The following is a 13,583-nucleotide window of genomic DNA, read 5'->3' as shown; positions in this document are numbered from 1 at the left end:
GTTGCCAACCCTATGTAACATTGAAGTTGAATCCAGTTTCTATAACATTCTCATAATTACGATATGTCATAGCGAATACCTATAGTCTCTTGTGGCGCCGAATATCTTCAACAACAAGTAACACCCACACTACAGTTCTGGAATGCAATATGGAGAATTTCTGTAGGTACATTAACTGCTCACGGATTCCTGCGGCATATCGCTTTCATGTGTGCTGCTATAACTGCCAAATATACGACATTCGATGAAAGGAGTTCCTGCAGTCGCGAGTGGAGAGAAAAAAAGTTACTTTTTCTGTCAACGGTATCCTGCACCTCTAGCACATCTTGCATCCGCGACTTAGACCGCGACTCGAGTCGACATTCCCGCGGCTGTCAAATCTGTCGATTTCCGTAGCACAACTTGTACCCGCGACTGCAACAGCCGCGTAGAGAACTCAAAGTCGCGGCGCGACTCATCAGTGTTCCCCGATGGAATCAAAGTCTAAACATAAATGCTATTTACATGTGACAACACTGAATCGGAAACAGAGGGCCTACCGCGAACCACGTTTAACGTGTTGCCTCCCTGTCACACTTACGTACGAATTTATAAGTGCGACAAAGAGGCAACACTTCGGACGTGGTTCGCGGTAGGCCCTCAGGGTTGCGCTATTTCATTCGTTCTTTGGTGGTAAAAAATCTAGTTTATTGTCGATGGTTAAGTTTTTCCTGTCAAAGTCAAGGAACTTTCAAATTTTGTCAACATTTAATTACGAGAAAAAATATGAAAAAAATGTAAGTAATAGAGCCTTATATACTAAATTTTGATAATATTCCTTAAAATATATAATATATAGTTTATTAATTTCTGTTTAATAAACCTTTTAAATAAAATATTTTCGTAAATAACTATAATTAATGGAATTGCTATTATTGGTTTGGTTATCATATTCCTGTTGTAAATTGTGTTTTTTTTTTCAGAATAAGTCCAGCATTATCCTAGACACGATTGATATCCCAGCACCCAAAGGAAAATATTGTTAACAGGAATGTGCCAACGGGACCCGAAGTGGAGAGTCAGGAAAAGAAACACACTAGGCAAGCTTGTAGGTTTCAAACGCGGAGCTGTCCGTTTCTAAAGTCACTAAGATGTGAGAAGCGCTTTAGCTTTAAGAACACCACCGAGGAAGTGAACTATTATAATAACCATAATGGTTATGGCGTACCTAACTATAGTTCATTTTTTTTTAGCATTAGAAATAAGGTAAACAATCTTGATGTGTCTTTTAATTGAAAAACACATTTTAAAAATAAGTTACAGCAAATATGTAACAATTATGAATCTAATACGATCATTTATATTTTTCTGCTTTCATAAGCAAATATTGTGCCAATAATGAATGGCATGTGTGTGTACTGTGTAACTGTTTATGATTTGACAAATTGATATGAAAAGCTTATTTCATAGTCCTCGATGAAGTCACGACCATATTTTATTTTTTTGTTTACAAACCAATTTTCTTTCCAGGGTGATATTTAATTGTCCTACGCCGCATGTCGAATAAAAAGGAAGACAGAAAATACTTTTCAAGGGTAATAAAGAAATTTCTTACAATTTCTCTATTGTGGTTCTAGATGTTAATAATATATTAGGTTTAATAATAAGAAGTCGAATATTGCAAGAATATATAAGGCAAAGCAATATACTATTAATTTAAATATTGTTTTTTTTTTCACTCCTGTATTTTTTACCTGAAAAAATTTACAGTACGATGCAGCGGGCACAGGCCACATGTAGGTATGTTTTGTTGAAGTCGAGGAAGGTTCCAAACGGTACCTAAATAGTAAGAGATTGTTGAAATTAGACATCTAACCGTGATCCTAAATACTACTACTAAGACTATGGCTTACTTAATAAGTTGGATAGTTTGTTTTGAACATTTGTACCTACCCACCTCATCGGCTTCGTTTATGTACAAGCATAAGCGGGCTCCGTTGTTAGGTTGATGAAAGTTTTGTGTAAGGAAGTCTTAGGATTACTTTTACAAACTTACGAACCAGAATTGAAATTTAAAAAATCCTACATATGTACCTATTTACTTAATTGAGTACCTACAAGCTAGCTGTTTGAAATTAAAGTTGTAAACATGATGGGTGTGTTGTGGTACTTGTTGGTATCACCGTGCATAATCGATATAAGAGTGCGTAAAGCGCATTTAGTGATTATTCCATACTTCCTTATCCCTTAGGGCAATAAGTAATTATACAAATTATATTATTACATAATATATGAAACTTGTTTTTAAGTTATAATTATCATGAGTTCAGTTAAAAAAGTACAAGCAAACCACCCGCGAGAGCGAGTCGCGTTATAAAGTCGCGTAGACTTCAACTCGCGGATTGACATAAAGCCGAGAGAATATTTTGTCTCAAAATAGGCAGTTGTGCTACGGATTTTAGTTCAAAGTCGCGATCGTTGTCATTTTCTGACAGTGACACCTGATCGCGAGATTGTCGCGGCTCTCGCGCGTGAGTTGTGCTGCCAACACGCGACAAGCCGCCAAGTCGCGCCGATCTGTCTCTTCTCGCGCCTGTCGCGGCCAGCACCTCTAGCACAACTGGCCGCGACAGGCGCGAGAAGAGACAGATCGGCGCGACTTGGCGGCTTGTCGCGTGTTGGCAGCACAACTCACGCGCGAGAGCCGCGACAATCTCGCGATCAGGTGTCACTGTCAGAAAATGACAACGATCGCGACTTTGAACTAAAATCCGTAGCACAACTGCCTATTTTGAGACAAAATATTCTCTCGGCTTTATGTCAATCCGCGAGTTGAAGTCTACGCGACTTTATAACGCGACTCGCTCTCGCGGGTGGTTTGCTTGTACTTTTTTAACTGAACTCATGATAATTATAACTTAAAAACAAGTTTCATATATTATGTAATAATATAATTTGTATAATTACTTATTGCCCTAAGGGATAAGGAAGTATGGAATAATCACTAAATGCGCTTTACGCACTCTTATATCGATTATGCACGGTGATACCTACAAGTACCACAACATGCACACCCATCATGTTTACAACTTTAATTTCAAACAGCTAGCTTGTAGGTACTCAATTAAGTAAATAGGTACATATGTAGGATTTTTTAAATTTCAATTCAGGTTCGTAAGTTTGTAAAAGTAATCCTAAGACTTCCTTACACAAAACTTTCATCAACCTAACAACGGAGCCCGCTTGCTTGTACATAAACGAAGCCGATGAGGTGGGTAGGTACAAATGTTCAAAACAAACTATCCAACTTATTAAGTAAGCCATAGTCTTAGTAGTAGTATTTAGGATCACGGTTAGATGTCTAATTTCAACAATCTCTTACTATTTAGGTACCGTTTGGAACCTTCCTCGACTTCAACAAAACATACCTACATGTGGCCTGTGCCCGCTGCATCGTACTGTAACAGAATGATGTAATACGTGGCTGTAACAGGATCATGTCCGGCTCAAAATCATGCTTTGTATGAAATATTATCAGTCATCACCCACTAAACCATTCCGTCCCCTGCCAACACCATACCGTGACGTGACTGGACCGACCCGACCAACAATATTTTGAAGGAGCCGTTACGCTCATGTCATAGTCTGCGTAGCATAGGTACGGTTATCATATGGTCTACCATATTGAAACTCCTCTAGATCATACCCGCGTTCTAGATGTTTCACTTCATGTTTGACAGGGCCTGATACGATCATGCTATGATACGTTGCTGTCAGCATTAGGTATGAAGTGGGCCTTGGGGAGCTAATCATGGCTTCTAGGAGTTGTAGGTACCTACCTACTTTATGTTTGTTTAATTTCAGGTAAAAAATACAGGAGTGAAAAAAAAAAGCAATATTTAAATTAATAGTATATTGCTTTGCCTTATATATTCTTGCAATATTCGACTTCTTATTATTAAACCTAATATATTATTAACATCTAGAACCACAATAGAGAAATTGTAAGAATCTTCTTTATTACCCTTGAAAAGTATTTTCTCTCTTCCTTTTTATTCGACATGCGGCGTAGGACAATTAAATATCACCCTGGAAAGAAAATAGGTTTGTAAACAAAAAAATAAAATATGGTCGTGACTTCATCGAGGACTATGAAATAAGCTTTTCATATCAATTTGTCAAATCATAAACAGTTACACAGTACACACACATGCCATCCATTATTGGCACAATATTTGCTTATGAAAGCAGAAAAATATAAATAATCGTATTAGATTCATAATTGTTACATATTTGCTGTAACTTATTTTTAAAATGTGTTTTTCAATTAAAAGACACATCAAGATTGTTTACCTTATTTCTAATGCTAAAAAAAAATGAACTATAGATAGGTACGCCATAACCATTATGGTTATTATAATAGTTCACTTCCTCGGTGGTTTTCTTAAAGCTAAAGCGCTTCTCACATCTTAGTGACTTTAGAAACGGACAGCTCCGCGTTTGAAACCTACAAGCTTGCCTAGTGTGTTTCTTTTCCTGACTCTCCACTTCGGGTCCCGTTGGCACATTCCTGTTAACAATATTTTCCTTTGGGTGCTGGGATATCAATCGTGTCTAGGATAATGCTGGACTTATTCTGAAAAAAAAAACACAATTTATAACAGGAATATGAGAACCAAACCAATAATAGCAATTCCATTAATTATAGTTATTTACAAAAATATTTTATTTAAAAGGTTTATTAAACAGAAATTAATAAACTATATATTATATATTTTAAGGAATATTATCAAAATTTAGTATATAAGGCTCTATTACTTACATTTTTTCATATTTTTTCTCGTAATTAAATGTTGACAAAATTTGAAAGTTCCTTGACTTTGACAGGAAAAACTTAACCATCGACAATAAACTAGATTTTTTACCACCAAAGAACGAATGAAATAGCGCAACCCTGTTTCCGATTCAGTGTTGTCACATGTAAATAGGATTTATGTTTAGACTTTGATTCCATCGGGGAACACTGATGAGTCGCGCCGCGACTTTGAGTTCTCTACGCGGCTGTTGCAGTCGCGGGTACAAGTTGTGCTACGGAAATCGACAGATTTGACAGCCGCGGGAATGTCGACTCGAGTCGCGGTCTAAGTCGCGGATGCAAGATGTGCTAGAGGTGCAGTTGTGCTAGAGGTGCTGTTATTGGTACAGTTAACGGGTAAATACTTTCCCCCTTTTTCATAAAACTTTACGGGCCTGATTTAGATAAATTATGTTTTATTCCTTTCTTACAAATACATAAGTCAAAATGACAGATAAAAACAAACGATCATTAGCTAATTGAGATTTGTAGCGCGTTTATGAATAAGGCGGTTTGTCTCGCCGGGAATGTTCGCTTCGTAATTTTTTAACTTTCGAAACATACTATCAGTAAGAGGCGGTCTATAGTATTTTTTCAGAAAGGTATCTGTTATTTCCTATCGGTTTTGAATTTTGAGCTTTGCGCATTTATTATCCTCATTGCGTCTAAAGTTTAACATTTTAATTACACCCAAAGAGAATATAACCACTACATTATACCTAGAAGAAACTGTTGTATTACCCCGGACTGTTTTTACTATTATGTTTTTTTTAATATATGTATTTAAATAACCGTGAGAATATGGAAATAAAGATTATATAGTGAAGTGTCCGAGGCACAAGGTTACATATCATAATACCGAAAGTTGATTTACCTAATGTCGAATCACCTATGCTCGATTCACCTATTTTTTTAAACACCTAATGGTTTATTAACCTAAGCTCATATCACCTAATGAACGAATTACCTAATGCACGTTTCGCCTATAATTGTTTTACCTAAGCTCAGAATACCTATGGTCGATCTACCTAAACTTGATACACCTAATGCTTGAAATATCTAAAACCGATTTACATAATACATGAAACACCTAAAGCTGACATACCTAATGGACGATCCACCTAAAGCTGATATACCTAATGAACGATATACCTAAAGTTGATTTACCTAATGGATAAAATACCTAAAACTGTTATACCTAACGAACGAAATACCTAAAGTCGATATACCTAATCCACGTAATACCGAAAGTCGATATACCTAATGTACGATATCCCTAAAGTTGATTTACCTATTGAACGAAATACATAATGCACGTAACACATAAAGTTGATATACCTATTAGGTACAGTAATCTGTAAAAATGTGGGTGCACAAATCATCTCAAAAATATGTCCCCTAGCTCTTATATCAGCGAATTAAGAACTATGGGAGATATTTTTGAATAAGTTGGCTACACCCATATTTTTCTCATGAACACACATCTAATGAACGAAATACCTAAAGTCGTTATAAAAAATCATTTACTGCAGATAATATAAGTAAATATAGCATTAATAAAAAAAATATAAGTAATATTATGTGTAATTAATAGATACCTACAATAAAATTATTAAATTATATTTATAAATGATAAAATCTATACATTTATTGATTAAATTCAGATTAAAATTAAAAACTCTAAAACAATAAGAAAAAAATAGTTTAACTCATATAATATTTATGCGCAGTCAAAAATAAATTGGAATATGAAACTTAAAACATGCAGTAAGAAAAAAACGCCTCTTCTTTGACAGGCGTTTCGACAGCTATTCCGTTCCATTCAGACAACTTATTAAGAACGGTTTTTCAATATTCAATATTGAAAAATAAACGTGTTATAATGATGAAGAGGTAAGTAATAAAATATGTATATTTTCTTACATTAACAGTAGGTTTTAATGCTGATTACGACGTTTAAAGGAAATAATATTAACACTCATCAATAAGTAGTCATGAATTGGAACAAATATAAACTCGACTCGATATATCGACTTTAGGTGTTACGTGCGTTAGGTATATTAGCTCTAGGTATTTCGTTCAATAGGTAAATCAACTTTAGGCATATCGTCCATTAGGTATATCGACTTTCGGTATAACATGCATTAGGTATATCGATTTTAGGTATTCCGTCCTTTAGGTATATCGACTTTAGGTATTTCGTTCGTTAGGTATAACAGTTTTAGGTACTTTATCCATTAGGTAAATCAACTTTAGCTATATCGTTCATTAGGTATATCAGCTTTAGGTGGATCGTCCATTAGGTATGTCAGCTTTAGGTGTTTCATGCATTAGGTATAATAGCTTTAGGTAAAACGTGCGTTAGGTAAAATGTGCATTAGGTAAAACGTTCATTAGGTGTTTCATCCATTAGGTTAATTGAGTTTAGGTATTATAAACTTAGGTCATTCAATGTTTAGGTAAAATGATCGTTAGGTAATTTAAAAATAGGTGAATCGAGCATAGGTGATTCGACATTAGGTATATAAATTTTCGGTATTCTGATATGTAACCAGGCACAACTATGTCCGGAGTAGGTATAGTAAGCATCAAAGGTTACATATCAGAATACCGAAAATGTATTTACCTAATGTCGAATCACCTATGCTCGATTCACCTATTTTTAAATTACCTAACGATCATTTTACCTAAACATTGAATGACCTAAGTTTATAATACCTAATCTCAATTAACCTAATGGGTGAAACACCTAATGAACGTTTTACCTAATGCACATTTTACCTAACGCACGTTTTACCTAAAGCTATTATACCTAATGCATGAAACACCTAAAGCTGACACACCTAATGGACGATCAACCTAAAGCTGATATACCTAATGAACGATATACCTAAAGTTGATTTACCTAATGGATAAAATACCTAAAACTGTTATACCGAACGAACGAAATACCTAAAGTCGATATACCTAAAGGACGGAATACCTAAAATCGATATACCTAATGCATGTTGTACCGAAAGTCGATATACCTAATGGACGATATGCCTAAAGTTGATTTACCTATTGAACGAAATACCTAGAGCTAATATACCTAACGCACGTAACACCTAAAGTTGATATACCTAATGCACGAAATACCTAAGGCTGGTATATGTTTTAAAATCCCTATTCGTTTTAAAAACCTATCCAACGATACCACACACTGTAGGGTTGAAGCGAAAAAAAAACGATTATATTGTACGAGTTTGTTGGATTTATTGATTTATATATTTATGCCAAATTGCAGCTTTCTAGCACTAACGATCACGGAGCAAGGCCTCGGACAGACGGACAGATAGACAGACCGACATGGCGAAACTATAAGGGTTCCTAGTTGACTACGGAACCCTAAAAAAAGGATTGTATTATAAATTAATTTAAGCTTGACATTCTAATTAATTTTTGACTGCGCATAAACATTATATGATTTAAACTATTTTTTGCTTTTTGTTTTAGAGTGTTTAATTTTAATCTGAATTTAATCAATAAATGTATAGATTATATTTTTTTATTATAATTAATTACATATACCTTATATTATTTTTATTTTTATTCTTAATGCTATATTTACTTATATTATCTGCAGCAAAAGATTTCTTACAACGACTTTAGGTATTTCGTTCATTAGATACAGTCAACTGTAAAAATATGGGTGGAGCCAACTTATTTAAAAATATGTCCCATAGTTCTTAATTCACTGACAAGAGCTATGGGACATATTTTTGAGATGATTTGTGCACCCATATTTTTACGGTTGACTGTACCTAATAGGTATATCAACTTTATGTGTTACGTGCATTAGGTATATTAACTTTAGGTATTTCGTTAGATAGGTAAATCAACTTTAGGGATATCGTACATTAGGTATATCGACTTTCGGTACTACGTGGATTAGGTATATCGACTTTAGGTATTCCGTGCATTAGGTATATCGACTTTAGGTGTTTGGTTCGTTAGGTGTAACAGCTTTAGGTAATTCATGCAGTCGGTATGTCAGCTTTAGGTAATTCGTGCATTAGGTATATCAGAATTAGGTGTTTTTGTGTATTAGGTATATTAACTTTAGGTATTTCATGTACTTATTAGGTAAATCGGTTTTAGGTATTTCAAGCATTAGGTGTATCAAGTTTAGGTAGATCGACCATAGGTATTCTGATATGTAACCGCATCAATAGTAGGGGATCAGACTACGCGTCAAAAGTATCTACATTATCTCTAAGCTTAATAAAAGTAATATGTACTTATCTGTATGCAGAACATTTAGATTGGTACACATGCTTTTGATCGCAAGCTTTAGAAATATATATCAGTTTAGAAAAGTATTCCAGGGTGGCAGGGGTGCAAAATTATCAATACGAGTCCAAATTATCTCTAAGGTGGGTTGGGTTAAGATTGAAGGGGTTTTCATGAGGGGTAAGACAAAAAATCGTCCGTCGGCCAAACCATTACGGGCGACACTTCATCTTACCCCTCATGAAAAGCCCTTTTTAATCTTACCCCAATGCCTTTACCCCCACTTTTGGGGCACTGTTTTATCCGCTACTATTGATGCTGGCTGTACAACATTTTCCCCTATTCATATATTTATTTGTTATCTTCTTACATCAAAGAACAAAATCTTTCAAAGGATAAAGAGGGTCCGACTGATCACAGTAACTTACCAACGATTGAATCCCGCATCCTACAGATACAAAAGACGTTGCAACTGGACAAGAAAATACAAATAGATGATGTTTCTCCCATTCTATCATACGGGAAAACGCATCTGATCATGGGTATTATCCTATTGGTATTCGTTTAATTTGTTTTGTAAATTAAGAGTGTTAAGAATGACTCACGCTACAACGGTCCAGGCCTGGGCCGGGGCGCCCGACACTTCTTTTTCTATATGACAGGTGATCACGTGATGCTTTCTATAGAAAACTGAAGTGTCGGGCGCCCGGCCCGGTCCCGGACCGTTTTATCGTGAGTCATCCTTTACTGTTAGTATATCCACAAGTACCTATTCAATTTATCGCACTCCAAAGTGAAAGCGAAGGTAAATGTCTAAAGATGTAAATTTCGAATTAAAAATCCGCTGGCCGAGATAAAACAACGGAATCCAAGACTTAATTTAAAAAGAGACCGTTTTATAATCTTTTTGTGAGGGGATTATTAACTTTAATTGGGTTCTGGACTGCTGTGAGACAGCTTCCATTGTAACATCGGTCCTCTCACTCCGCCTACTCTTGAAAGCCTACGAATATTTAATCACTCTGTTATGGCAAGCCGCTCCTGAAGCATCAAACAATTGTTTGTTTACCTAGTAGCCACGGAGGCTATTCGGATTGTAATAATAGGATATGAATTTTTCTACAATCAGAAATGTCATTGTTGACACTGACAGATCATATCCATAATTCCATAACCCTTCAGGTCAAATTCATAACCTTATATTACAATTTGAATATCGCCTCCTGTTTTATAAAGTTACACGATACTAGAGATTTAAAGGCGAGAAGCTTTTTGACCTCTTAGGAAAACCAAACTTGTAGCTTTATAAAATGGGACCATAAAATGGGGATGTATTGTATGTAGGCTCTGTAGCCTATATCTTAGGCTAAGCTGTATTAAAAAATTACCCTACAGAGTAAACAATGTAAACCTATTATAATATTTAAATTTTATTAAGTATAGTATAGTGAGACTCCACAGTCAAACAAAATGTAGTTTTGTGGAGCATTGTCCTTACAAAAAGTTGTAATAACTTCTTGTATAATAAATAACTATAATAAAAACTAATACCAGAAATATCAGTTTACCCTCTTGCTTGCACTATAAAGCCATAAAGATTTCATAAATCCCGTTCTAAGCCCTGACAAACAGAACTTTTTTATTGATTGAATAATTTACAATAACTGACAGAGGTATTATAATATAAAAAATCAGAATAAATTCTTAGAGTTCTACGTTTTTATCTTTTATTTATTAAACATGTATAATCGATAAAGTATGTATTTTATAACCTCAAATAATTATATAGGTACCAAAATTAATCATTTTAGATTTAACAAAATATTATTTAGTTTTAGATCTACAAATATTATCTAAATCTAATAAACTAGTATTGTATGGAAGTCGGAATAGCGAATTATAATATGTTACAATAAACCCCGTATTCTGTAATTAAATCTAGTTTTCCGAAATGCCTTAGTTAAAACTAGTTTAACCTTTTTTTTAGTCTATTAAAATGTGAATTTGCTACTGACATAGAATAAGGACCATCTGGACCATTCCCATAAATTTACGCACAAAAAGCACTCTTCGCTTTACCATCATTTACTAGCTTACGTCACAGAATAAATAATAGTACTAGGTACAGAAGACTCACTCTCTAACAAAACGCGTCTGTTACGATCAGGACAGATATGGGCGCTAGGTGGCGAAAGCGCCACGCGCGGCTTATGGCTAGCCACCAAAATTGGTATGGAACGGATGTACTTTTAGCTACCTGTAGCAAAGCGACGAAATCGCGGAGTGAGCCACGCCTGCTTACGTCTTCAAGTATATTGTTATATGTATATAGACAGCAAATGAATTTAACGTATGCGCCCAATTTCCTGTCCAGGTAATTCTTTCGTGCCTCCACACGTGTTCGTTACCTATTTCCACGCGTAATAATAAAAAATCTAAATATTATCAGACAGTTATAATAAACAGCCAATGAAAAACATTCTAATAGCATTTGTTATTGTCCGAGTATAGTTAGGTATTAATTAGGTAATAACTAGCAATATCACAACAACCGAACGTTGCTTACATAGACAAAACAAAATTTTCCATTAACTTTTTTCCTGATGTGGTACTCATTAATCTTGTTGTTTCTTTATCATTTTATGTTATTTAGTTGTTACGAAAGTGCCTACGTCACGACAACAAATTCGCCGTTTATTCACCCTCCTTTTATGTAAATATCCCCCGCTAAATCTCCGGGTGGTACGCAGGTATCAATAGAGGTGGAACACGATCCGCCGTTGTGCTAATGTTTAGATGATGCCACGATCTCGACCAACAAAGTGCCGCTGTATTAAAGCCATCCAAGCCTCCCCTCTACCCTTACAATTCGTCTTTTTCCATTAAAAGGAACTCTACAGATACCTCCTTAATTGGTTCTGCGAATTTGGAATACCTTCTTACAAATATCACCGACGTAATTTAGCCAGTTAAAAAGAGATCGACAATTGTCGATTTTTTTTTCAGCTTGCTACATCTCAAAAATAATTGTCGCCAAATGTCCACTTCAGCTTTTTAGGGTCTAATATGTACTTAAGTGTAATAAATAAAATTAATGAAACGTGTTGGTAACACCACTTTTCCATGTAGCCCTCAGTTATTGATTTCAAATAACATAAGTCAAATGCGTATTATTGTTATGGTTGTATCTCATTTGTTATTTATACGAGTATTAATACTCCCCTCTCTTTTCAGATTTCCCTGAAACTATAACACGTGACCTGAAGCATATTGACATGTAAGTCGATTTTCATAAGGTATACATCAACAGCAACATATTTATAAACTTATTAGTTTTATTATTTCTTTGATATTAGAACAAAATTATTTAATCAAACTCATTGCTAAATGTAGCTTAGAGAACTCTCTTTTCTAGCACCATTTACAATAAGTGTCACGAAAGATATATATCCGTACACGGCGGGAAGAAGTTGATAACTTTAAATAAAATTACATAAGGTTCAAATTTCTTCCATTTTTTCCCACCAGATATCAATTTAACTTCTTCCCGCCGTGTACGGATATTAGGTAGGTACAGTAAAAGAAATGGAGCCGAAACTTATAATGTAGTAAATAAAGGTAGTGGACCCCGCAGTAATTCCTCAGCCAGAAAAAACTTTACAGTATGATAAAGTATCAATAAATAAAAAGTATTGTATAAATTTCCAAAGAATAATAATAATAGAATTAAAGTAAATACCTAAAGTTTTAAATCGTTAATATCTTTTTACGGAAAAATGCTCCGTTCAAACTTTCTTCACCAGACATATTCATGTAACGTATTGCAACAATATATGAAATATCAAAAAAATATCCCAGCAGAAATACCAGTATTAATAAAATAAAATTTTTTGGCGTGTCTTGGACCGGAAAATTGCTCAGTCTAATTTTTTCACTGGAATGCCATTTTATTGCCGTTTTATACCTACAAAATGAAAATCTAAAAATTTTCCACTCTCAGTTTTTAATAGTTCTATAATGCATACATTTCGATACGCATTTTTTTTGGATTTTTTTACCCACTGCGCCAAATTATATTCTAAGATCATATAAGAAGAAAAAAATGACAGAGCAATTTTCCGATGAAAATGAGCGTCATGTTTGACAAAACTTTTAGATTTTTTTCTAGTATCACATACTGATACAAATAACTTATTTTGTAAAATAATTTTGGACTGAGGAATTACTCGGTTCAATATATAATCAGATTTGTGTTTTTACCTAACTTAGGAGTGTTTTTTTTTGGATATTTATAATGTTAGTCTCGGCTCATACTATACAATAACCAAGCTAAATTTCATCGACTGAGAAATTAATGCATGGGTCTCCATACAACAACTTGCTTCATTTACTACACTATTATATATTTAATAGAAGCCGTGACAAATGGAAAATAATATACACTTCGGAACCCATGTCACAGATAAAATATGAATGT

General features: G+C 34.5%; 1 long non-coding RNA gene across 1 annotated transcript; it reads right to left on the bottom strand.

Annotated features, from left to right (window-relative positions):
* Positions 1-3,877: 3,877 nt before the first annotated feature.
* On the bottom strand, positions 3,878-5,157 carry LOC134792483 (uncharacterized). Its single transcript, XR_010144431.1, has 2 exons — positions 4,491-5,157; positions 3,878-4,068 (listed from the first exon to the last, which is right to left on the bottom strand). It is a non-coding gene; the product is annotated as an uncharacterized LOC134792483 (long non-coding RNA).
* Between the last annotated feature and the right edge of the window lie 8,426 nt (positions 5,158-13,583).

Source organism: Cydia splendana, chromosome 7 (assembly GCF_910591565.1).
Source record: "Cydia splendana chromosome 7, ilCydSple1.2, whole genome shotgun sequence".
NCBI classification, from domain to species: domain Eukaryota; kingdom Metazoa; phylum Arthropoda; class Insecta; order Lepidoptera; family Tortricidae; genus Cydia; species Cydia splendana.
The sequence above is the reverse complement of the archived record's forward strand: the minus strand, read 5'-3'. Positions and strand labels throughout refer to the sequence as shown.